This window comes from Natator depressus, chromosome 7 (assembly GCF_965152275.1).
Source record: "Natator depressus isolate rNatDep1 chromosome 7, rNatDep2.hap1, whole genome shotgun sequence".
NCBI classification, from domain to species: Eukaryota; Metazoa; Chordata; order Testudines; family Cheloniidae; genus Natator; species Natator depressus.
Genome location: NC_134240.1, coordinates 100,192,936 through 100,219,103, shown reverse-complemented (window position 1 = coordinate 100,219,103; position 26,168 = coordinate 100,192,936). Strand labels below are relative to the sequence as shown.

The 26,168-nt window shown below is 38.7% G+C and overlaps 1 long non-coding RNA gene across 1 annotated transcript in view; it reads left to right on the top strand.

Annotated features, from left to right (window-relative positions):
- The first annotated feature begins 4,674 nt into the window (after nt 1–4,674).
- The window catches only part of LOC141991681 (uncharacterized), a 68,751-nt gene continuing 47,257 nt past the window's right edge, over nt 4,675–26,168 (top strand). The window contains exon 1 of the long non-coding RNA XR_012640433.1: nt 4,675–4,755. This is a non-coding gene — a long non-coding RNA (uncharacterized LOC141991681). The remainder of the gene's footprint in view (nt 4,756–26,168) is intronic.

Here is a 26,168-nt window from a genome sequence, read left to right as displayed (position 1 = left end):
GCAGGATGCTTTCATGCTTTGGATGTGTGCTATATCTATGTCCATCTACGAGCCCAAAAAATGTCCTTTAAAATAACAAAATGATTATATTAACATTATGTAATAATATACACACTTGGATATGAAACTTTTAAAGTTACAGAACTCTGCATGCAAATACATAAACAGAGTGTATGAAAAGTTAATTAATCTAGTTAAACTGGTCTTAAATAAGGCACATTACTGAAAGCAATTAAATTTTTGTAGTCAATCTGCCTCATAAATCTTGTTTATCTGCTAAGTCGTATGAAATGTTGAACAGTGCCCGTAGTTTTTATTGGTTTTTTTTTTTAACTGTAGCAAACAATGGATGGGAACTTTATCAAAGAATGTATACTGTATGTTATGTTCTCAGCTTTACATTGCTGGTGCAGACACTACCTTCTGCCTGGAAGCTAGTGCTATGTCCAAGTTAAATTGTGTGTGTGAAGGGATACTTCTGTTTAGACACTGAGTTTAATTGCCCTTACTGCCTCTTAAATCACCCCTGTATGAATGACCCTTTGGAAAAGCCATGCCCCGTTCTTCTGCCAGTGCTCCCCACACTCCCAAGCCCAAGATTTAGATCAAATGTACTAGCATACAAATTACATTCCCATCTCACTTACATACCCCAGGTGAATATTTTGCCTTCATTTAAATCATTATAACACCTTTTCAGCCAATATCTTGAGTTCAGTACATTTGGTGATATGTACAGTACAATTCAGTACATTATTATTACAGTACACTATGTTCAGTACATAATAAATTATTATTACAGTACAATATGTTCAGTACATTCAGTACAATTCATGATATTTCTTAAAGAATAATATGTCTGTATTTGAATTCTGGTTAAATTAATCTGGGGAGGGGGGAGGGAGAGGGCAGAGGCAGAAAAAGTTTGCCTCTACCTCTGTTCTAGGCTATGATCTTCTGGTAATACTTATGCAATCCCAAGAATAAGTATTCTAAAGAGGAGCTTGAAAGAAATTTTGTTTTCATCTGTTCATGAATCAGGAAGTCTGTAAGTGGTGCAAAAGAGGGATATGGTTTCTGGGGTATATTTGGGGACATAATCCACAATCACATGCATCACACATTCCAAAATCACATATACACTTGCATATAATGGGAAAAACCTATACCAATATTTATTGTATAATGAACTGTATACAGTATACAATTAACTGGAAAATAGAGCTGGTCAGGGATATTTTGACCACAAGTTTTTATTGGAAGATGCCAATTTGTTGAAACTGAAATTTTCACAAGAAAGAGGTTAGTTTTGCTGAACTTTTCAAAATCAAATGTTTTGACAATTTCACATTTTTTTTTGTTTGATATTTTTGAGACAAAAACCTATGGCTTTTCCATTTATAAATGACTTTTTTGTTTAGAAATTTAAACTCATTATAATAAAACATTTAAATGGTCAAATCTAAATAAAGCATTTTGAAATTATCAAAATAAAATGTTTCTATTGATCAAAACAACCTTTTTGGGGGGAGGGAGGGAATTTTTTGTTCATCAACATTTGAGATTTTGACCTTTTGCTCTGATTTGGGATGGGAAAAATATTTGATATCTCAAATTTTTGTGGGATGGGAAAACGGTTTCCTGCTCAACTGTACTGAAGAATATATACACGGAGAGGCAAATCTTTTGCCCAGTGCCCAGCAAGTTACTTGAACTGTGGAGCCACTCTGCAGATGTTATTCTGATTGGTTACATCCCTAGGTCCCTGGCAACATAGTGAAGAACCAAAGGAACCACGTAGAAGTGGATCTTCAGGCACCCACCTCAGCTGAAACTCCTGCGTTGTGCTGTCGCTTGGGTAGCTCCACTGCAAAATGATCCTGTATGTCTGCAGCAGTGGGGGCAAGAGTTGCCCCTGAACTCTGAAATACATCAGTCTGCAGTGACGGTCTGTTTGTATATGCTGTTTGAACTGTATGTCTTTGTTAGAGTCTGGTCTCTTCCTGTGTGGCTCCCTCTGGATCTGTGAATGTACAGGCAGTTCTTCCTGGGTGGCCATGAGCCAGTCAGGAGATTCCAGTAGGGATTCTCACCTATCTACACCACAGATCCTGCCAATTGTGGAACTCGTTGCTACAGGAAGTGGTTGAAATCAAGAATTTAATGAGATTCAAAAAGAGATTGGACATTTATATGGATAACAAGACTATCCAGAGTTGTAATGGTTATTCCTAACAAAAAATATGGAAGCGATATTAAACCTCATACTTCAGGGCTCAAACTGATCTCTAATAATTAGAGATTAGGATGAGGCGTAATGAGGAGAGGCATGTGTGTGTGTGAGGGGGCAGATTATCCTATATTATACCTTCCTCTAAAGTACCTGTTGCTGACGGTTGCTGGAGACAGGGCACTGGACTGGAAGGTCTGAACCAGCATAACAATTTGTACGTTCATATAGCCGGGATATACACATCCAATTGATTGGTGCACAGATAACTTTATATCTCTTGTATCTCACTTTGAAAATGGTGTTCAATTGTCATCCACTGACCGTAATAAAGCTTGAAATGGGGAACTGGTTGTGTTTTTCACAGAGTTCTGCTAACTAAGATTTTGTGAGTGTGACTAACCATGTGTGAGATGAATCCATGTCCTTCATGGATGATTAAAGGTTGCAGAGAAAAATTGAGTCCATTATTGAAGACGCTTGTGCATGCTTCCTTTCAGGAGGACTAGTTGCCAGCCACGCTTAAAGTGTTGCTCTCACCCACAAAGTAACTTTTCAAAAATCTTTAGACAAATAGATCTCCATTCTGACTTTTCAAAAAGTAATCTTCATACCCATTTAATTTGAGAGTGGGTCCGTGGCTTAACACTGCTCTCTCTTCCATTTTAAAGGCAGGGTATGGGAATAGTCTTTCCAGTTACTTGGTGGCTGGATAGGAGCAGCTGCTGACAGAGTCTCCGTAAATATTTCATATAAACTGGGAGCAAGAGCTTCTTGCTGAAATTCCACCAGACAAAATTTTAGAATATTGGAGGCAGAACCCACCCCCCCAGAAAATTCATAAAAATCATTAGCATACACTAATTAACTATAATAATAACATTTTGAATCACTGCCTGGAAATGCAGTAGTGTTGGCCCTGTGCCAACTATAATATCTATGGCTGCTGTCTTTCATGTGGCCATGCATCCATTTTGAGATCTGACAGTGATGATCAGTTTTTAAACATTTAATTGCTGCTATTGTTTTATTGAAGGAATTTTATAGCCTTACTTAGCCATCTAATTTCACACAGCAGCTGCTATTGATGTCAATGATTTAGGTATTTAAAAATGGGAAAAAATACTCTTAACTGGAATTTTTTTTAGTGTATAACTCATTACCATGGAAAGGACTAAGAACAAGTTGAACAGCCAACCCCTCAGAAACATCCATATCAGTAGTCAAAAATGCTCTGTATTTTGCCAAGTATCCCGGGCTGTCACATCTGCCATCACCACCTGTGATAATTTTCTTCCTCTTTTGCACTAAATAATCAATTACAAGATTCTATTTTCACTCCACACACACACTCATTTATAACAACTGGCTCAACTGATGCCGATAATGTCAGCAAGAGGACCTCTTAGCATAGGCTTTTCTGAACATCATAATGGTCAGTGTGGAATCCCATAAAAAAGCTGCACAGTGTTTGTTTCTATCAGGTGTGTCATTAATGATGAATGACCCAGCATGTGTAGATGAGGATTTACTGAATAATCAGAAGGGTAAAAGCTGTTACAATTTGTGATATACAATCACAATGGTCTCCCTGTGTATGTGTGTTTTTTCATTTTAAGCACTGGACACTGATAATACCAAATGGGCAAATTTGCAGAATCATTATTCCCGGTGATGATGGGTGAGCCAAAACCAGTCCAGGTTAACTCTCGTATCCCCGGCTGAGTTTGTGGGGCTGGCAGATAGGAAAATCAAAACAAAACATTTTTAACTGGCAAATTGCAAAAATTTGATCTGGAATCACTGAGAGAGAGAGAAACAATGAACATGGAATCCCACAATGCATTTTTTGAGAAACCATTGCAGAAGAGAACTTCACTTTAAGGGTAAGGGATGGATGAAATGAATAAAAAAATTCTGAATATGCCAAATATTGTGTATATGTGCTCTGCCAACCGTAGCTAATATTGGCTGATATTTGTGATGCCATTATTTAGCTTCTTCTTATGGTTACAGATAGTAACAGTTACTGTCAACAACAGACCTGAGCTAGGAACTTATTGATCAGGGCTCGAGCCTTAGACCCGGCAGAGCCAATTTGTTCCTAATTATGCCTGGATCAGCCAGTGGTGTTTAAACCAGCACAGGTCAGGCACTCTCCCCCTACCTAACACTCAGAGAAGAGAAGGAACCCTTAAACTGCATCTACTTTCTTCTGAGGAAGAAGCCTCCCCAGTTGCAGACAGGACAAGAAGTCTTCCACCACCACTAGTCTTCTCTGATGCAAGAGTTATTAGACCTGAGTTCTCTTTCACTGTCCTATGCTGAAGATGCTGGAAGTTCCCCTCCTTGTGGTCTTCATGAGTGGAGAAGGAAGATCTCAGCAGTCTCTGTCACCATAGTTACCAGGGAGAAAAGTGAAAATCCCAGCAGCTGTGGCTTTTAGAGAAGAGAATAACAGAACAGAAAGGCCAAGCATTGGAGCAGGAGTAGCGAGTGATGAGCAGAGGCAGACATTCATATTGGTAAGTTTGGCCTTTCCTTATATAAATATTCTGGAGAGAAATAGCAGTCTATTTATGAGCTGTTAGATAAGAGGCAATGCACTGCTGAAAGTGTAGTTTTTTGGATGAGAGGTAGAGCTGAAGTTTTTCCCATTTGTGTGTATCACTACTATAGTCCACCCCAGAAGTGGCTACGTTTTAGGGGTGGATGAACCAATAATTTATCTTCAAATATAGCATGTAAAATTTTGGGTTGAGAGGCACTATATGAATACAAGATATTATTTTCCATGGCAAATTTATGACTGATACTCTGCTTAGAAGGGAATGATAGTTTGCCATCTGCTGAAAGAATTTGTTCTTATTAACTCAACTACTCTTTTGTATACAGACAGTCTCAGCTTCCAGCAGATAAGGAGGGAATTTCAGTGATGACGTCTGGTTCCTTGGTACAAAATATAAAGGTGCTTTTTGGCATTATTAATATCATTAAGGTCTGCCAGGACGCTCAATTCATTCAAAGGGCACATATATGTGAGTTTTTATTTTTGGAAGATACAGCTTTAGGTTGTGATGTTTGTGTGACAGTTTTCTATTTTCTTTGTAGAAATATATTTATGGAACAGTATTTTAAACAGGGCAAAAACTAAAAATATAGAGTCCAAAACTTGCCATGTTTGAGTTCCTTTAAAATGGTGACACTTCTTGTAAACATATTATATTTATTTTTGATAATCTTATAAATAAAATGTTGAGTGAGAAAATGCATCTATTTACCATAAATGGGCTCAGGCTCTTAACCAGCAAAGGTCTCTCTAAATAGCAAGGTAAAGAAAGCCTGGGATTTGTCCAGTAAACTTCAAAACCTTTAACAAATAGAATGTTATTTATATACTACATAAAGTGTATGGTAGCTGTACTTCTGTATATTGTAAATAATATTGGATTTGCTATATCAGGCAATTGTCCAAAATAGAAAAACTGCCCTTTAACCAATGCATTCTGTCATAGCCATTGATTCTTAATCTTTGGATTCTTACTCTTTGGGTTTCTAGACTAATTTCTGATCAGAGCTTGTTAGAATTTTTGTGACTTTGTGAATTTGTGTCTTTTGCTAAAACTGAAATAATTTGCAAGAAAGGGTTGGTTTTGATGAGTTTCCCACTTTAAATTTTCGTTAAAAGTTTGAACTTTATCAGAATGGGACATTTTTATATTTTTGAATCAAAATATTAGTTTATTTATACTTTTAAAAATGTTAAAAAGGGGTAATGTTTATCAAACCAGCTCTACTTTTGATATCTATCCTGGGGACATGACAGCCTAAACTCAAATGTGAAAAGCCCTGAAGAAGTTTGTCTAATTTGGATCAACTCAGTTGTTTCTTTGAAATAAAATTATAATATAGGGTCAAATTCTACCACATGCACTTGCATTTAATTCCTGTTGGCATTAATGGGAGTTGCACCTTCGTAACTGAGGGCAGAACTTGGCCCAATAGTATAGGTATTTAACAATACTTTGCATCTGAAGATAAGAATATTGAAATCAGTAGTGCCTAACTAACTGATAGTTGAAAGTGTTGATTTGTATTCTTTGTTCATGCTTGGACTACAATAATTGAATTTGCCCAGTGGAAAGACCAGTCAAATGGGAATGTCTTAAAATTGTGCAAAACTCTTGTTTTCTCACTAGGATTATGCTTGTCCTCAGTATGCAGAATTTGCATTTGCTCCAGGTTACGTTTTGCATTAGCGATTGTATTGTAGTTTGCTCTCCATGCTCTGGATCTTGGATAACCCCAGGGCCTGTGGGTACCTTATTCTCTACCGCAAATATGCTGTTCAAGTTCTGAGACCCTCTTAAGCATCCGCTGAATGGTTCAGAAAGGGCTTTGGTTGCCTGGTTTGTTGCATATTCACCCAGTGTAAATTCTTCACCAGAACAGATTTAACAGGCTGCCTGCTTCTGGGTTTCACATTGAGGTTGATGCCTTTCTTCCCCCGCCCCTCCCTCCAGCCTTATTTCTCTATAGTGAACATACTTTATTTACAGCACTTTGAGTGCCACGGAATACACATTAATTAAAGAGTTAAAGAAAGGGCTGGCCTATTTTAAGAACTGTATGACCTAAGTGTACTGATCTGAGCTTTGGGGCTTCACTCCATTTCTCATTTCCATAGTTGTCTGTTAATACCAAGTGCCCTGTAACCTCTATAACAGTATAGGAATTTTAATTGAACTGTCTCAACCCCCTTATTTGGCAAGGCAACTCCCATCTTTTCATGTACTGTTATATATATCTTCCTACTGTATTTTCCACTCCATGCATCTGATGAAGTGGGTTTTCACCCATAAAAGCTTATGCCCAAATAAATTTGTTAGTCTCTAAAGTGCCACAAGTACTCCTTGTTGTTTTTGCTGATACAGACTAACACGGTTACCACTCTGAAACCTGTATCTAACAGTGACCCTCCCATATAAAATGTACCCTTTTCCATGCAAATATCCAATAACTTTCATTTTCTGCGAGCATTAGTGTGAATAAAACTCAATGTCTAGAATGCTCACAGTCAGGAAACTCACAAAGAGTGTGAGCATGGCTGAAGGGAATACTTTTGAATTAGGAAAAATGCTCATAGAAAAATATTGCAGCATTCCCCTAACTCTAGTACAAATTGAATCAGCTCATCAGCTATTCTAACATTTCCCCATATTTCAGTGTTCCTCCATTTTCAGTGCTTTAGGTCCCATAATATTGAGTAAAGTTGTTGTTCTCTTTCATACTATCTTTAAACTATTTATTGTAATGAGTTTTATGTATTTGTACTACTTGTGAAGAGTTCCAGAAATACTAAACTGACAATTGTAGTCAAACGCAAGTCTGATAAAGCATTGGGTGCGCCTCTACAATACAGATATGAGATCAGTTTACTTGAAGTGCACAGACCATTTTCAGAACTATGAAGATACTGCTTCTAGACATTCATACACATAGTTCGCACTTATTTAACTTCTCCTGAATTACATTCACCATAATGAAGTTAACTTAAAATGTGTTTAAACTGCCAATGCACTGGGTCATTGATTTTAACAATGTTCTCACTACTACATTTAATTATTGTACAAGCTGTTATTTAAGATCACATTTCAGATGGAGAATGTAATAATGCATTCTTAGATTGTAATAAATGAAACAACCCTCTAACGTTCTGTGAGAGACTTTAGCAAAGAAGCTTTCTATAGTAGAGTCAGAGAAGAGACTGAGTCAGCCATGCGTGGTACACAGCAGCTTGACAATGAAGTTCAATGTAAATGACAAATACACAATACAATGGTGCCATGGACATTGTCACCAATGCATTAAACACCCATTCTGTACCATTGATTTCAAGAAGAGGGGGAACACACCAACCAAACAGTGTTGAACAGGGTAGTATTGAAAAATTCAGATCTGTCAAAGTTGTATTAAAGAACTTCAGGTCTGCCTGTACATAGCTTGTTCCAGGCTCCCAGGAAGGATCTGTCCCTTGAGAAGGCAAAAGGAAAGTTGCAGCTGGGATGGGGTTGAGAAGGGCCCAGGCCACTTCATCGGAAGGTGGAGGATATTCGCAACATAGAGGAAGGTGAGAGCAAGAGTAGAAGATTTTCCATGCAGTCTGGCAGTAAGGATCAGCTAGGAGTGGAATAGAGCAGGATTGGAAACTGCATACAATCTCCCAAATGGGACTTCCTGACTGTCCCTGTATGAAGTCTCAGGTTGCTCTTCCCACCAGTCTCCCAAGAGATCCTTTCATTTAGCCAATCACAAAGTTCTTCAAAAACCATCCTCATAGCCTACAATGACAAAAAAAATTACATTTAACATTAAAAAAAAGCATTTTGAGGACGAGAAAATGCTCAATCTTGCTGAAGTAGGGATCATACTTAGCCCTTTCTGTTTCCCTGGACTTAGACTAAAAACATTCCTCCCTCCCCAGACTGCTTCATCTGAGGGCAACAAATCAGCAACCCAACCCATCAAGGCTGCATATGGTTCTGGAACTGAATTCAGAAAGCCAGCAAAATGGATTGGAAACTGTATCAAAGGGACTAAAGTGCATTCAGTGGGCCATAGACAAACATATGACTAAGTCATATTGCCAAGACAAGGGTAATATTTTGGGACTATCAAGCTGACTGCGACACCTCAGTGCTGTAACAATGCACTTTGGAGCTGACAGATACATCTCAGGACTTTAAAATACCCCCATTCGTGATGGATGCTCTTTGTACAGCATGGTGCCCACTCATTCAAGCAGGTGCCAGCTTAGAGCCAAACAGATGGAGTACTGGACCAGCAACAAAGTGATTAAGGCTTCTTTCAAAGGGCTCCAGTATCTTAATGTAAATGTGAAGGAGGTCTAGAAAGAGGGAGGAATGAGGGGAGAGGAGGATAATTGTACTGTGCAGAGCAGCTACCTGGGAGAGAGGGGCAAATGGCTAGCTGAGTAACTGGGCTATGTATTGAGGATTTCCTGTTTTCATCCTGCAGAGCAGTTAAAGAGGAGGTCTCAGGCTGTTACTGCAGTGATTTCTGCAGACTAGAACTGGGCAGAAATGTCTCAGTTTTAAAAATTTCGACTACTTGTTTTTGCAGAAGTTGTTTGTGATTCCTCCCCCCACCCTTTGTTGTGTGGCCAGCTTATATAGTTGCTGAGGGTTTCATTTTTAATTAAAAATTTCAAAGAAAAATGTTTTTGAAAATTTTCAAACATTTCCCCGGTGCATTTTTTGACCAGTTTTTTTGACCAGACCCACTGACTCTATCCTTCCTCACAGAGTGCTAGTTTTCAGACCTTCCCTTGCTTCTTCGGAAACCCCCCTAACCTATGGAGAAATTTCCATCAGATTAGCCCTTCTGGGGAAGGGCAGCCTATCAGAACTGCTCCTCGTGCTGCGGCACATTCTCGTCTCTCAGCACAGGGAGCAGGAGGCAATTCCTGGCCCTGCCTCCTAGCTGGTGGGTGGGAAACTGTGCTGAGGGGTGGCTTGAAGGCAGCCACTCCTACTAGCTCTGAAACTGCTACTTAGGCTTCTAGTGCTGCTTCCTCTCACAGCAACGGAGTTGGGTGGTGGAGAAGTGCAGTGATCCTCCCAGCTCTGCTGGCTGTATTTCATCCTTGAAATTGGGAGGGTCAAATGGTAAATACCCATTTCTGCCATGTCCCCTTGCCCTCAGGCTTGAGCAGGGAACAGTCCTTATTATGCTGCTACTACCCTTCTAGCCTCCTGGGATCTAAAGGTTAGAGGGAGGAGTTGTTTTTTACACAATGAAATGTTTGGGGACAGTTGCAATAGAAATGATTTGGGGAGTTAGTTTTTGAAGTGAAATTGGTTGGGGGGAAGCAATGATGCTTTTTTGTTTTTCATTCTGCAGTGAGCTTGGTTTGTGTTTTTATTTAAATTTTTATTTTTGAGGGGATTTTTTGCATGAAGTTGATTGGTTTTTTTGTAATAGAGTTGTGAGATGAGTGGTTTATTTTTGCAATGGAGTTGGTTTGGATTTTTATTTATTTTTATTTTATTTTTCAGTGGAGTTGGTTTGTGTTTTTTATGCAACAGGATTTGATAGGGATTTTTCCCCTCCCTCCATGAATTCGCTTGGCTGCCTTTTTGGTTTTTTAGAGTAACAGCTGTGTTAGTCTGTATTCGCAAAAAGAAAAGGAGTACTTGTGGCACCTTAGAGACTAACCAATTTATCTGAGCATAAGCTTTCGTGAGCTACATCCGATGAAGTGAGCTGTAGCTCACGAAAGCTTATGCTCAAATAAATTGGTTAGTCTCTAAGGTGCCACAAGTACTCCTTTTCTTTTTGGTTTTTGTTTTGTTTTTGTTTTGCAGCAAACCTGGTTTGAGGCGACTGCTTTGAAATGCTGATGTTGCAGTGGGGGTGGGGGGGAAAATGATGTAATGTTTTGAAAGGGGAGATGCTCAAATGTCTTACAATCTCCTCCCTTGAATTAGCTCCCATTCTCGGTATCTCAAGGCAGATGTATTCAAATTTATGCAGATTTGATATAATCCCCAAAGCTCTAAAATTCAGAATTTCTAATTCTGAAAATTCTAAAGGCTTGTCAACATTCTCTAACAATGTTGACAGGTATGTGCTACATCACCCTTGGCACGACAGAATGGTGTGTGGTTCTAAATAGCCCTAGATCCATATAGACTGTATTCCTCCCTTAGTCCGTCCTTGTATACTGAGGTGCAGGGAGTCCCCCAACAGAGCACAATGTTATGGCCTTGACCCTATTTTCCCAAGAAGCAGTGTAGGGGAAGGAACAAAGCTGTGTTGATGCTCATAAGAACACAATGAGATTGACCTCTGATTCACACATTTGGGGCTAGTTTTGCCCCCAGATCGCCTTTTAAAGGTTAATTTAATCATAAAATATGTACTTGAAAGAGATGTTTAGGTGGTTTGTATATAGGGTATTCTTTTTTTACCTAATTCCATCCCCACTGCCACATACACACAGAGAAAAATATCTTCAACTGGAGCTATTGGATGGGCATCCCATCTCTGCCTTAAATATGAAGAAATTAAAATTGAGAGCAAGGGGCTGTCTATCCCACAGAGTTTTTTTGTTTTTGCTTTTAATATTTCTATTGCACTGGGAAGAATGATACAGCATATGTATCATAGAGCCTCTTTGAATGTCTAGATTACAGTAATATCATAAAGACAGAAGGAATCAATGCTGTCATAACTATGCATGATTCCTTTCAAAAATGTAAGGGTGAGGCTGACCGGTTTAGTATAACTGGTTTTAGGCTCTTTTGAAATGCCAGGCACTGCTGAAGAATAACTATTTCTTACACAGCATGCAGTGAGAAGCATTTTTAAAGACTGCTGCCTATAATTAAGCATCGAGTCTTAGAAAATACTTTGAGAGCCAAAATGATTTAATCTGTGTGACTCATTTTACAGAATATTCGTTCCACCTGAGCCCCAAAATGACCTTTTATGTCTATATTTTTCAGGAAGTGTCATCTCGCATATTTAACGCACCTATATTTATTAACCTAAATTTAACCTAACTGAGGATAGAATTTGGCCCACCGTGCTTAAGTTTTTCATAAAGATTTTCCATTTTTCTTCAATGAATTTTATCCTAGCCAAATCCTGCAGTCTTCACTCAGCGAAAACAATCAAAGCAAAACAAGTCAAAACAAAGCAAAAGCCACATCCTTCTTATCAGGCAAATCTCCCATTGACTTCATTGATTTCTGATGGTATTGTAGATGGCCTTTCAGAGTTTGTGGTTTTTGTTTTTCTGTTTTTTGTTTTTGTACAAAATGCTGTGCAGAGTGTGTGTGATTTAAATTAGAACATCAATTCAAAATACCAAATCATTTTTAGTGGAAGAATATCTTAATTTGCATCAATAGAAACTTTGTTTTCACAGTTTAAGTTAATTACACTGAATGATTATCTAATTACATGTGTGTTTGTTTGGTTACGCTGTGTGGGTGTGAGGACTGGAGAGACAGTGCTTGCTATACTAACTTTAACAAAGAAATAGAGTTATTGAAAGAAACTAAAATGCTCTCTGCAAATAATTTCTGCTGGTCTGTAGTTTTGATCTTAATACAAGTTATCTCTCACCAGTCACCTCCACATATCTCTCATCCTGTTTAATAGGACTGGTGATTTAAAAAATATTGCACAATATTTTATTACCACAGGTAGACTATTCTAGTGTGGACTATTAATAACTTTGATTGTCAAAGGTCCTCCTTGGTAGTTACACTGCTATATGAATGATTTAAAAACATATGTCAATAGTCTTTTATGTAACAAGACTCTGTTGTGATCAGTTGATCATACATATTTTTCAACTTCAAATGAACTTTTTAATGAAAAGTATTCATTATTTTTTCTGCTGTTTGTTTTGAGTATATTAATTATGAAAAATAAAAATAAGGAAAGCAGCAGGTGTTCTCTCATGTATTCTACAAAAAAAATCTTGAAATTTTACCAGATTGTTTTGTTTCTGCTATTTCATACTGTGCATTTCATAAGGTAAATATTCTGTTTTCTTGGGAGCTGTTATGATATGACGGGGAAAGCATATTGCAGCCTCTCCTTACTGGTCCATGATTGACTTTTCATGGAATCAAGGGTAGCTATTACCTAAGTGGGTTCCTTTGTGATATTGAGGCTAAGGATAAGTGGCAAAGGAAGTGGTCTTTCTGATCCCACTTTCTAGTGGATTTCTTTGGCAAAGTATATTTTAGGGACTATATCGTTTTATGGGATTTTTTTTTAGGGGATGGAGGAAGCATTGATTTGAAAAATATGATCATCTAGATGGTCATTTCTCTCTCTCTCTCACATACTGTTTTTACATATTTGGGCTTGCAAAGAAGGATTTTCCCAAACAGTACAGCCACATAAACTCAAACAAATGTCTGTATAATGTTAGCCAATTTATCTGCATATTAAATCTGTAAGAAAATAGGGGCCCATTTGATTATAAATCAAAGAAACCGTATTGCCAACCCTATGTGTTAAAAAATCATGAGTTATCCTCACAAATAATCATGAGACTGGCTTAAAATCATGAGTGTAAAAAATAATAAATTTGAGTTATTTTATATGAAACTTAATGATTTATATGAGACTTAATGGTTTAGGTGGTAAGGATTCACATTCTCAAGCATTTCTTTGCAGTCATGACGGGTAGAAATGTACTTCTTTTTTAATTAGAGCTGAGGTTCTCACACAATCCAGTGACTCCAGGAGCTGGAGATATATGAAAAATCCTAAATAATGTGAGACTCAAGATAAAATTGTGAGAGTTGGCAATAATGGAAAAGATCTATGTGATAGTGTAGTTCATTGCCCTGGCTTTAAAGGATATGATTTCCATCATATACATATGTTAGAGGATATAGTGAGTATTAAACTGCAAACAGATATTGTATTACTCTAGATTAGTTTGATATATCAACCATCATTGCTGTTTTTCTAGTTTTAAATCAAGTTAGTATTTCTTCTAGTGGAGGAAAAGAAATCTGAACTTAGTTAGATTTCTTCTGGTTGTTAACTGTAAAGTAGAAAAAACTACGGGAGTTCTGGGGTGAAATCCTGGCCCCACTGAAATCAATGGCTAAACTCCAACTGACTTCCAAGGGGTCAAGATTTCACCCCTGCAGTCCAACAAAGTCAGTTCTAGAAATAGCTCAGTCCTCACTGCTAGGTGTCACTGTTGTCCCAAGAGACATTTCCATCACAAGACCAGTGGGACTGTGCATGATTTGAATTGCTAAAATAAGAGAACATGGGGAGGACACTTTTCCAGATCTTTAATTTTCCTGTATTAAAATAAGCCTGAACAAACAACCTCCCAGCCCCACTTCCTAACAGTTTATAAAGGATAATGTAGCAAAAAATGTTACCTATATCCTCTCCTGCTTTTTTTGTATGAAAGACAAACTTGCAACTTGCACTAAAAGTTAAAAAAACAACTTTAAAGTTTTTGAGCATTATTTTTTGTATATTTCAAATCCAAAGAAAGGATTATAAACAGTTTAAAAGCGTTAACATTTTAACATTATTCATCAGAGGAACTTCTGAATACCCAGATGATTATGAGAATGGACAAGGTTCTATTTCATTTCAGAAAGCTTCCTGAACCTTCTAATTTTTTTCCTCATGTATTGATGTTTGGTGCATATGAAAGGATTTCTCAAGAGGTTTTTCCAAGGATTTCACAGGAAGTAAAGCAGATTGGGTGAAGTAAGAATACTGACTTAAGTTATTTCTGTATTTTTGGTGGTAGGAAACTGACTTCTGCATTATCTCACAAACACATAGAAAACATAAAAAGGAAAAATTATGCAGAAAAACATAAATTATGTAGATGATGGAAAGCCTATGCAAAACATGATATGTGCACATAATAGCATATTTCCCTTGGGTCTAATTGCATCCTTTGGGTACCTTTTGAAGCATCTGAATATTCAGAAGAAAGCAAATGTATTGAAATTTTAAAATATCACAAAAATAAGGTTGATAAAATGATTTATGCTGTAATGGAAAATCACTGTTCAGCCATTTTGTTAAACTCGACCAAAGACTAAAATGTAATAAACTGGAACAGCCAGTACTATATGGCATATGATTCATGGTTCCAGTCTCCAAACCTTCAATGACATTTCTTCTCCAGCTTCAATACTCTTGCAGGATGCCATGGTCTTAGTACAATAGCATAACCTTTGCAATTAGGACTGTGGGTCTAAATTTGTGTGTAACAAATGGTATTCAGCAATTTATTTTCTGTTCAGTAGTTCAGGTTTAGTTAAGGCATGGAAGCATGGAGACCACCACTTTGCATAGTTCTAAGTGGACATGGTGGATGAGATCTGGTGTCGGAAGTCCTCATAATAATATCTAGTTTCCTACTGAAACTTCTCTGGAATCCTGTGGAGCAACTTGACAGCTACTTCTTCGTATTAAGAAGTGGGTAATCTTCAGTTAATCAAAATGCCTCTAGACCAATTACAGCTGCTGACAGTGATCTCCTCCCCATTGGGATGAATATGTAAGCATACAGGAAACTTATGATCAATTACCAAAATCTAAATATATTAATCTGTCTTTGAAAAGACTTTGCTGCTTTGAACTCCTGAGTCAGAAGGTAAAGTAAAACAATCAGGAATTCTTGCTGCGCTTCATTTTAACATTTTTCTAGAGTCAGGAGGTTATCATAGTTGTTCTTCATTAAATGCTATTTCATCAAAGGCAGAGTCAAATGCCCTAACCACATCTGATTGGGTTTACTTTCAGAGTCAAGAGGTGTTTTTTATCATCTCTCTGATGTTACTAACTGGGGAATACAGATTACCCATTTTAAAATGTATCTATTGGTTTGAGAATCAGGCAATTACTTTCAGTGATTTGGATCTGCATATAGATTATGTAATTTCAACTCAAGCTTTGGAGAACAAGCCAATTTGAAGACTGAGCTATCAGTATGTTTGAGTTCTCCCAATAAAAATCTGGAGAGAAGCTCAGGTCATTGGTCAGTATGCCAAACTAAGTGTATCAAATTTTCAAGCATTGTTGATCTGCTATGGCTATGGTTAAGGATACAATTTAGACACAGAGGTCACAGCAATCACGGATTCTGTGACTTTATTGGACTTCTGTGACTTCTTCAGCTTCAGCTGTCAGAGGCTGGAGCCAGAGCTGTGCACCCCTCCCACTGCTGCTGCTGGGGCTGGAGCCAGGGCTGTGCACCCTCCCTTGTGGCTTCGGACGGGACTGCAGCTGGGGCTACATGCCCCTGCCCCATGGCCAGGGCTGGAGCTGGGATCATACGGCTTTTGCTGGGGCTGGAGCACTTCCTATTTAATAGCTCCCCAGTTATTCTGCTGAAAATCCTTGGTATTCTCTCTGGAGATCTCTTACTCTGTCATTGTGTCATTTTCTTTTTGTTTCTCCATAAGAACCTCCATGCAATTGGATAGAATAATATCAAGCAGGTAAACTGAGGCACACAATATTCATTAAAATCATACAGAAATCTCCCATGTTCTGCACACCTACAAATCCTGATCATTCTCTTACTGTGTGTGTGTGACACAAATAAGAGATTTTCAGAATACATATGTATGTATGTATTTAAATTCTAGGCATTTGAAAATATAGGCTTAAAGGTGCCTGTGTGTGTGTGTGTGTCTGTGTAATATACTGAAAATCTCTTATTTCTGATACATTGTAGGCTGTGCTGCCCTGTCTTTGGTTATCTTTGATCATCAGTGACGCAGGTGAGGATTGTTTTGTTATTTTGATTTCCAAAGGATTTGAGATCCAGTGATCTCCTGAATGTGCTGTAGGGCCAATACCCATTTGCAAGAGAAATGATGATTGCTTATCAATATGAAGAAAAAGAGTTTTTTGTCAAATCTGAAGTTGTCTGCTTTTTATAAAAAAATATATTTTCCTTGCCTGGCAAAGTTGCAAGGCTGATAACAGCAGGCAAAGAAAACAAAAAAACCAAGATGATTTAAAAAATAACAATATCATAGGCCACAGATTAATCTGATACTCTTCAAAGCAACAGTTTTTTTCTACAGGGGTGGGTGCAGGGGAATGATAGTTGAAGGGAACAAACTGGTTTATGATAAATTCATTAAAGTTTATAGGAGTTGGCTTTCTTTAACGGATAGTAGAAGATGCAATCCACTTCATTATGTACTTTCTTTAACCATCTCCTTAGGGTGAAATGCACCATGGGGTGAAACTCAGACAGCCCTGAGTGGGACACAGGCCTTGTGTAAGTGCTCTGCATGTGTTAATTTTGTCCACAGGACAAAAATATCAGTCTGTTGGCAATTTTTGGCTCCTAGAGTGGCCTAGGACTGGATTAACTGGTGATTCAGGTCAGAAATGAGGTGCAATGTCACAGTTGCATGGGGATATTTGTACAGCACCTGCACTCATGTTATAGTACTAGGCTCCTGTTAGTACTCTCATTGATATTCAACATATCTATTATGGTAGTGCATAAAAGTCACAACCAGGTTGAGCCTAGTTGTACTAGGTGTTGTACAAACATACGAAAAGCTACAATCCCTATCCCAAAGAGCCAAGTACCAACAGACCTATTTACTTTAAATATACACTAAATAGATATGGTTGAGGGTATATAACACCATCTTCTGTGCACAGCAACACCCTCCCCCCCATTTTAAAGAGTATACTTCTTTGTGTATATTTCTGAGTTATAGAAGTATGAAGTGTTAGTAAGAGTTTTCAGATACTTTTTACTGCTTTTAGAGGTCAGTTGTACGTGCCTTTTAAAATGAAATGTGTCAGGGCATTAGTCTTTAATATAGACCAATTTGGGAGGATTTATTTTTTCCTTTTTGAACTAACAAATAAAACCCAAAGCATTGAAAAGTGGCTAGAGGGTGGGTGTGTGTGTGTGTGTGTGTGTGTGTGTGGTTTCAGTGCATACAGTATTGTATATTGAATGTTCTCATAAGGTATAAGGCTAATAGTCAGTGCATTAAACTGTAATGGCTCTCCCAATACACCCAATGGAGAAACCCTGAGCTATATGTAAAACTGGTGTGAGCCTAGCTCATGGTCCCCTATCGTTGGAGCACACATAGTACATCTTCAATCAGGGTAAGATCTTTTCATTTAAACCTCTCCTGAAAATGCATTTCTTCCTTGATGTTCGAAGAAGTGAGTCAATAATAATCATTATAATGAAAACAAACAAGCAAATCCTTCTAATTTAGCTATCTAGCTGTGTACATACACACCTAAAATGAGCAACCAGGTGACCGTGTTACCCTTCTCCTTCCTCAAATATTTACCCTCTCCTCTTTTTTATTTTTTTAAAATTTTTGTGTATGTGTGTGCGTGTGTGTGCTGGCATTATGTGAGATCTAAAATTAGGTTGCAAGCTTTTCAGGTCAGGATCCATGTCTTCCTATTTATTTCATAAAGCTCTCAGCATATTTCTGGCCACTGTAAAAATTATTAACAATGTCAATGAGGAGAAGGGCAGTTGGAATAAGCTATGTACAGCTGACCTTCCGCTGTTTCCTTAAATCTTAAAACTCCCTAAGGGTAAAAAATGTAATAGTGGAGTGAGGAGCAGGGACTTGTCTTTGTTTCTTCCAGAACTCTAAAATATACAGTCTCACAAATGACTGTGCAATGGGGAACATGAGCTCTGGGTAAAGAAGGAAGAGGATTTGGAGCATTATTATTATTATTTAATTTTATTATTTTGGGAAGAGTGAGTGCTCAAATAATTATTTAGTTTTCCACTCCTGGCCTCTTCATAATTGAACCAGTATGTTTCTCTCTGGCGGAAGTCACTAAAGGGTAGGGGAAACTGGGGGTGTGCGAAGAGTGGGAACAGAAGGGAGTGGTATTGCTGAGTTTAAACACCTTTCTTTCATGGAGCATCCAAATGTCCAACCATCTGTTGGACTGTGAATTAATTGTAATTATTAATATGAGTGATGTCCTGAGTTTCTTGGCAAGAATATGCGGCTTCAGGGAATGTTCTGGAGCAAGTAAAAAGAAAAAAAATGGACACTCTGTTGCTAGGGCTAAATTTGGCTAGCTGGCTCCCACATTTTCAGTGCCAAGCCATTCTCAATGGAAAGATAAGAGCATACTGGGTTTTCACATAAGCTTCCAATGAGGTCACACTGGCTTTATCTCAAAAAAGCACGGTTAGCAGAAGAATGTTGAGTGCAGTTAGAAAATATATAACTTAAACAAATGTGATCTCTCCCAAACCCTTGCCAGTTCCGTCCATAAATCAAGGAATTTCAACATTAAAGTGGAGGCATTATCTTTTAACAACTTTATTGGGGGGCCATCACTGAAAACCACATGGATATAATAATGTGTAAAAATAACTAGACGCACTGGGATATTATGCATAGAGTTTTAGCCCTGGCCTTGCATTATATGGCTCTTGTTGAGTTAAAATGGACCATCAGGGTAGGTTGTATTTGTAGATTAATTAGGAGTTAATAAGCACTCATAAACTCCCACTTCCACAAAAGGAGGGGGCATAATGTACACACTACCATCCTTCAAGCCAGGGATAGTGTAAAAGCCTGATCCTACAGTCCTTATGTGTGCCAAACTCAGTAGGAGTAAGGACTGCAACATTCTGATAAATTCAACATCAACTCTCATGCACTACTCTGCACTCCATATTGCATCAAATAGTCAGTATTCAACAAAATAGAGATGATGATAATTCAGGACCCTTATTAGGTACTTATATTTTTACACCTTCTCAAGTGTACATGGTGCTTTTCTGAATTTATAAACCTAGATTAATCCCTACCTCTAAGGGACGCTTTCCTAGCACCCAATGGAGAAAATGCTAGACTTTATAGAGTCAATTTATTGCAGGGCCTTCCTTGACCTTCCTTTCCACTTCTTCATGTTGCCACAGATGCCTCCTTGTCCTCATCTGGGGCTCCACCCAATGCCTGTCAAGGCTTTGAAAATGTTTCCATTAATTTTAATGGGTATTGGATCAAGTTGTTGGAGATATTCCTAATACCTTTGGGACTTCTGCATCTCCTGGCAAATGGCCTATTGTTGAAATCTTCTTAACAATGTTTCTTACTTAGGGATTATGTCCCCATTGTACCCTTCATACTTGGACCAAATTCATTCTTGTGTAAGCAGGGTCTGAATGAGCTCTCCCATGACATCTAGCAATGCACTGGGGGAAAAAGACTTCAGGAGCAGACCATAGACTCACCTACTTTGCCTAGGTGTTCAGCAGACAGACCTGCTTTGCCAAAGTGATCAGTTTTGTCTGGTGTTGGGTTACAACTCACTTTAGTATTGAATGCAGGGGTAATGAAATGTTGTTAATCTTATTGTATGAGTAAAGGGCAGCAGAATGGTACTTAGTATGCCCTGACGGGAGGTGTCACCCTAAACTGAACTTCATCTGCTAAGCAGAGGGTAAGGATGCCAATGCCAGTGGGAAAGAGCAGGGGGTGGGAACAGGTGTTTGTACCTGATGGTGTATACTCTGCCGAAAGAGTCCTGGACACTATTTGACTCTCCAGTGTTTGAAGTGTTAAAAATGACTGGACTCAACTGAGAATCATTGTTTCTCTTCCGTGATTGCTAGAGCTGAAATGGTGGATGAGCAGGTCTAGTGGCTAAGCCTGAGACCTGGTATGGGGACAATGTTGTAGTGAAAGCCAATGAAGAGGCAGCAGCACAGAGGATCTCTGTTACCCAGTGAAATCACTAAGAGCTAGGCTAAGTGGGAGAAACCTCAGGACATGGCATCGCAGAAGTGGCAACAAGTGGCCAGTGGCGGCAGAGAGAACACCTGTAGCAAGCAGCGAACAGCCGCACTGGTGAACAGCAGCAGAGACAACAGGGACAGCAGCAGCGAGGCATTTACAGGGGTGTTGGCAAGAGTGGAAGCATTGTTTGACACCTTCCTCCCTTTCAGGGGTGGGGGGTGGATCCATGTGAATGCACATCTGAACTCTGGGGTGCAGCGGAGGGAAAGGAAGTGGCATATTAGAGGGACGTTTGCTTGGACTTTCACACCGCTACGTGACAAAATGAGGCAAGGAACGCTGCCCAACATACTGCGGGGTGGGTATTTGCTTATGGTTCCATGCTTTTGAATGTGGTTGTGTTGGGTTTCCTTTCTCTTTTTAATAAAAGTGTTCTTTTATTATACATAGATTCAATGCTTGTGAATGGGGAAGTATTGCTTCTTATAGGCATCCGGGATGGTGTCTCATTTCCCCAGATTGTTAAGAGGAGCCCCTAGATATTGAACCTGGCTTTTGGTGCTGCTGACTCCACCTGGCAGAAGGGTTACATGTGGAATAACTCAGTTTGAGTCATTGAGCAAGTCAGTGTCTGAGTTAGCAATAGGATCTAGGTCTCCTGAGTCCCAGTCTGATGTCCAAATGAATTGGATCTTTGTAGCCTATCTCATTCTAATGTAGCTGTTAATTTGAGTACAAGTGGAGGTTGCTAAAATATGATAATCTTGTATACCAAGATTTGAACAAGAGAAAACTACATATCTTAGCAACCTTCATTTATATTTAAAGGAGGGGACTATGGAATAGGGTGGCATGCACCTCTTGTGAGCACCTTCTGGTCGAGTGCGTGTGCCTGCACTCTCTCAGTTTGTGGTGGGTTTCTCAGGTGGGTTTTCAGTGACTCAGCCCTCTGGCCGAGTCTACACACACACATTTTGTCAGTGAAACAGATAAGCAGTCCATCAGGGACTTATCCCAGTACCCCTCTGATGGTATCTCTGTAGCCCTTCCCAGGCTCAGTCTTTACATAGTCCTGACCCCGGGTATGGGACATAGCCCGAAGGCTTCCTCTCTGCAGACACTGTCTTTCTGCAGCCCTCCCTGGGCTCAGTTCTTACTCAGTCCCGGCAGCCAGCCAGGTGTTCCTTTTTGCTCCCTGGTCCCTGCTAGCAACTGATCTGTCCATGATCCTGCTGCTTCTTCAGCCAGGCAGGAACAGAGTCCTAACTCCCTGAACACCAGGCAGCAACTGACTGACTCTGACCCTGCATCTCCTTTTATGTGAGTCTGCTGGGCCCTGATTGGCTGCTCCCTGCAGCCTCCCGCATCAGCTGCTTCCCTGCAACCACTCTAGGCCACTTGGAGGACTTCTGTTCTGCTCCTCTCTGGAACAGAGTGCGATAGGAACCTAAGGCCTTCAGCAGGGTCACAGACTGTATGTATGATTTTGCATTGATCTTTCTGAGTTTTTTAAGTCATGATGACAGCTTTGGTTTATTTTTTCCTCTATTTTTGGGAAGGTTTAAATTGTGAGTATACTTCTTCTCTCATTAATTTTTGCTGAGGTTGCACACACAGTTCTTCCTGGCAGATAACGAAGCCTACATTTTATAAATGATAAGGGTAGCTGAATTTGCAAGCAAGCTATATGTGAAAAACTGTCACTTTTATGACTTCATGGCAGTGATTACAACCTTGTCACATGTTGCTATAGCTACCCCATGAATCTGGTAAGCATGAACTCCAAAAAGCTGGGAGTAAAAAGTACTTCCATCTTAAGAGTATATATGCTGTTTGCATTTCTAATGTGTCCTGGTTGAATGTTGTTGTTATGTACCTTCACAACTTCTGGACCTGTGGTTGCTAAGGAGATCTACTGATGAAAAGCACAATGTAAGAGCTAGGTAATATTTTTTAATGTCAGTGTAAGGGGCATGGCTGGAGGAAAGACGCTATTGCTAGAGTTATCCCCTACTCTCTGCTTATCCCCAGCTGCCATGTTGACCTCTTGGGGATGCTGGCAAGATGCCATAATTTGTGGCTCTAGTTTGGTGCCCAGTGCAGGCTACCTTTGCGTGCCCCTTCTCAAGCTGCTCTGAACACAATGCTATAGGCCTCATGCACATGCATGCTTTTAATGTATACCATGCAGTTTGCATTACCTTGCAAGTATACTATGTTCCCTGTATTATTTGCCAGTACAGCTGTGTTTTGTATTTAAATGCAAACTCACATCAAATGGAATTATTCACTAAAAACTTTCAGGGAGTAAATCCTGACCTTGATTTGTGTTTGGTTCTGAATATAAATCCAATGTAAATGAGAAGCTGAACAGGAAATGGCAGGAAATACAGAAAGGAAGCTTGTGTATTTTGAGTATAATCTTCAAATATAGAGGGTAAAATGATCATATCTAATCTGGAGGAATCCTTTAGTAGGGTACTATCAGAACTGGGGTTAAATCTAGAGCTGGGTGAAACTTTTGATCCAGATCTTTTTTCAGTGGAAAATATAAATTTGGGAACACTGAACCAAATAAAAAAAAAATAAAAAAAATAAATTGAAATGCTTTCTTTTGACATTTTCAAAATGAAACATTTTGATTTTTGAGTTCAAAATAATGTTTTGTTTAGAAATTTTCTTTTGTTTTAAAACTATTAAAAGTTAAATGTTCAAAACCAAAACCAAAAGATTCATTTTGGGTCAAATGAAATGTTCAGCCCCAAATTATCTTCTTCTTTTGCTTTTCAGTTTGCTCATTTAAAAAAAAAAGTTTTTGGTTCATCCCAAACTGAATTTTTTTTCCCAACGCTTCAGAATTGGCAGCAAACTGAAAAAAAAAATGTTATTCGCCCAGCACTAGTTGGGTCCCATTTTATCAAACAGCTACAATAATGAACTAGAAGAGGGAATAAAGGATTAAAATTCAAAGAGGGATTAAAATTCAAAATGATCGGCACAAACTGGAGAAAGGGTCTGAAGTAAATAGGATGAAATTCAATAAGGACAAATGCAGAGCACTCCATTTAGGAAAGAACAATCAGTTGCACTCATACAAAATGGGAAATGACTGCCTAGGAAGGACTACTGCTGAAAGGGATCTGGGGGTCATTGTGGACCACAAGCTAAATATGAGTCAACAGTGTAATGCTGTTGCAAAAAAACCAAACATTATTCTTGGGATGTATGAGCAGGAGTGTTGTAAGCAAGACACGAGAAGTAATTCTTCCACTCTCTCTATGATGATTAGGCCTCAACTGGAGTATTGTGTCCAGTTCTGGGCACCACATTTCAGGAATGATGTGGACAAATTGGAGAGAGTCCAGAGAAGAGCAGCAAAAATGATTAAAGGTCAAGAAAACATGACCTATGAGGGAAGATTGAAAAAATTGAGTTTCTTTAGTCTGGAAAAGAGAAGACTGAGAGGGGACATAACAGTTTTCAAGTATCTAAAAGGTTGCTACAAGGAGGAGGGAGAAAAATTGTTGTTCTTAACCTCTGAGGATAGGACAAGAAGCAATGGGCTTAAATTGCAGCAAGGGAGGTTGTGGAATCTCCATCACTGGGGATTTTAAAAAGCAGATTGGACAAACACCTGTTAGGAATGGTCTTGATAATTAGTCCTGCCATGAGTGCAGGGGACTGGACTAGATGACTTCTCAAGGTCCCTTCCTGTCCTGTGATTCTATAAATAACATATTAGCAAAACTCACAGAAGATATGAAATTGAGAGAGGTTCTAAATACTAATGAGGGCAGTAAATAAATACAAAAGAACCTAGAGATCTTAGAAGAACAATTAAAAGAAACAAATGGAGTTTTAACCTGGGGAAAATGCAAGTGACTCCATCTGGTGAAAAATCATTCAAAATACCATTTCTCAGAGAGGAACCTGAAAAACAGTAATGCTGAAGGTTTGGTGATAGTGACAACAATACGATGAGTTTGCAATGCAGAAGGGTACCAGAAACTTAGATGGTTGTGTGATGCATATCAGATGCGTCATATTACAATGCTGGGAGGTATGGTAATAGTCCCTCTCTAAATCAAATATTCTGGGCAGCAGAAGAATATTGACAAATTGGAAGTTGTTCAGAGAAGGGAAACAAAAAGGATTATGGAAGAGGAGGCTGGGGACTGTCTTCTGAGGAAAGATAAGAATGATATCTAACTAAATGAAGAAGGAAAGGAAATGATAAGTCTTCAAATATTTGAAGGAAAGAGTAATTATTTGTGTCTGGAGTGGGGGGACAATTATAACTAGGAGTAATGGGATGAAATTAAGAAAGGACAGACTTTGGTTGATCGTCAAGAACAACTTCCAGACAATGAAATCTTTTAAGATGTGAAATAGTCTCTCAAGGGAGTCTATTGCTTGTGCCATTTAAAACTAAGCCCCAACTTTTTGTCCCATTAAAAAGCTAGACCGGACAAAGCACTGTAAAATCTGTTTGTAGAGAACAAATCCTCCATTGAGAGTGTGGTGGTCGAGATGATCTAATGGGTATTTTCTCTCTCTAATTCATGATTCTGTGCTAGAAAGGATGCAAGATGCAATTTTTGATGTTTCCTAAACACAAATATATAACTGACCTGATTAAAGAAGTCCTACAGTATTTCTCACTAAAAAAGGTTGCTGTCACCTTTGTCCAGTGCTGCTTTGTAGAAGAAAGTAAAAAGGGCTGGTAGGAGGAGGAAGAATTGTTAGGGAATATTGAAAACTTACTGAATAATGTAAGGAAAATAGAAAAAATTAAAATGACATATAGATCTTATACCACGTGCCATTACAGGGAAAGAGAGAAATACACACTGAATATATTTATTTATATTCCAAGCCAATAAAACAGAAAGGCTTCTAGTCTGGTAAACCAGTGGTACATATTACAGGGACTGAGAAATCCACAGTGCATCAATGCCTATACGTGGAAGATTAATGCAAAATTAAAAGATCCCTTGTTAGCCCCACCACCCACCCATCTGCTGACCAACCTCATCTGCTACTGCTTCAGCAAGCACTACGGCTCCATGCTTGGTAGAGGGATGGGTATTATTAATCAGATACAATAGGAGATGTTGAACATTCATGGCCCTGCAGAGTCTGGTGTTGCTGGTGTCTGCAGTGAAGATTGTGGGGAGAAGGCTGTTTGCTGCCGGTCAGAAATTCTACCAAAACCAAACCAAAACAAAAAACCCGCCGGTGTTTTTGTGACACTCCTAGGAAGCAAAAATTCCGTAGCTTTGCACAGCCCTGCTCCCAGTATTATTCTTTGTGATTAGGCTAATGAGCCCTGACTCTTACAGGTATAGTATGCTGTGATACCCACAGGGGTTGGGATCTTCATCAGACAATTAGGTCTCTCCCTCTGTGCAAGCATTTTATAATAAAAAATAAGTAGTCGTAATACAGCTTTGAAGCTGGTCAGCATAGCCATTAGCCTGCACAGTTCTTGAGTTAAACTACATTTGCTTATACAGACTTGTTTGCAGTACATTTGCTTGGTAATGAATGTAAATGTTTCATTAAAGTAAATGTTTAGATTTCTTGAATACATTTTGATTTTGTTAACTTCAAAAGCTGGA